The sequence below is a fragment of the Corvus kubaryi genome, unplaced genomic scaffold (assembly GCF_017639235.1).
Source record: "Corvus kubaryi isolate FWS band 111438036 unplaced genomic scaffold, C.kubaryi_AGA036_p1.0 split3-73, whole genome shotgun sequence".
In the NCBI taxonomy this organism is placed as follows: Eukaryota; Metazoa; Chordata; class Aves; order Passeriformes; family Corvidae; genus Corvus; species Corvus kubaryi.
In genome coordinates, this window is record NW_024582091.1 from 46,906,593 (window position 1) to 46,908,135 (window position 1,543).

Below are 1,543 nucleotides of genomic sequence, written 5' to 3' on the forward strand. Positions count from 1 at the left end.
TCTGCAACAGCAACGAGCACTATTAACCAAATCTGCAGTGCCGTCATCCAAACAAGACAGTAGATACTGAACTATTCAAAAGAATATAAAACATTAAAACGTTCATGGAAGCAGAGCATGGTAAGCAAGCCCCCGAGTACTTCCTAAGTGTTTCAAAGACATGTTTATGAGAATTAGGAAGTGGTAGTTTAACCATGCAATTAGAGTTATGACTTTATCTGGTGATAGGTGTTGGCTATTTCTGTTTTAAGTGAACTGGAGCCCTAAAGGTTTAGCCCAAAGTGGGCTTATTTTTTGTATCCTGTTACCATCTCTTTTTCAGAAATGGTATGTCATACCTAATTTTGCCATTGCTACAGGTTTAATGTAAGATTGCAGAGGATCTGTGCATTGATGTCATAGAACTGTGTAACTAAAACCAGGAGATTCCTCTCCAAACTAAGAAGGTCTGTTTGTTCAGGCAGTATGTACTTTTTATCAAGGAATGCAATGGGAATGGTTCTTTATCACTGGAGTCTTTGTACTCTTAACTACACCAGCAAGATTAATTTCCATATATTACCCTTTGCTGCTGGTTGCCAACCAAAGAATCAAAGCCAGTAGCATAGGTAGCATTTACCCAAGCCTTCCAGGGCAAAAACATCTGAATGCAGTGTCCTGAGCAAAATTTCCAGCTGCAAGTGTGCAAAGATTATGAGTCAGGTCCCCTAAACCAGAATACTTTTTTCTTAAGCCTTAAAAGGAAAGTGTGATTGCTTTTTAATTTCCGACATGGCAAGTTACACTTGGCTCCTGATTTCCAATTTTTCTTACAAACCACAGCGAATAGAATTTTTCTGTTCCTTAGAAATTAAGAGTCTCATGTGACTCCATGAGTGGGATCTTGGGAAATACCCCCAATCTCAGCCAGGTCCATAAAACAAAATAGTGAACCAGCATTACCACCCCGAACTCTTCTCCCTCCACTTCTACACTGGCAGCACAGCTGCATGGGGGAATGAAATGTATTTCTACATCAGACAATGCCCAAGAACAAGAATAGCTTCAAATAAGCCATAAGGACACATTGGAGACATATGTTGTATAAAGAAGATGAAGCTATTACACAGCTCAGTGCCGAGAGAATGCCATTCATCTGCCAGTCACATGGTTGGAAGCGGCTGTCTAGGAAAAATAGCATGATCGAGTAATTAGAGGCTGTATCATAAGCCACATGTACAAGGGGGTCAAACTAAGGTTGTGTGTGCAATCTTAATTTTGTAATTTCTGTACTTGTCTAAAGCCTTGTCCCCAGTAGACAACAGCTCCGCTTTAATCACCCTAACAAAGCTGCAAGGAGAAGAGTGGCCGCTTTCGTCCCCCATGAACGACGTTACACGACGATAAAAGCAGCGGACCTTAACGCCGCGTTAGGCTCTGCTCCACACCCCGCGATGCCCAAGCCCGGCGGGCCGGGGCAGGTGGGCTGTACCGGCGGGGCCGCGCGGCGGCGGCGCCCGCAGGGGTCGCTGGCGCGGAGGCGGCGGGCGCATGGCGGGACCGG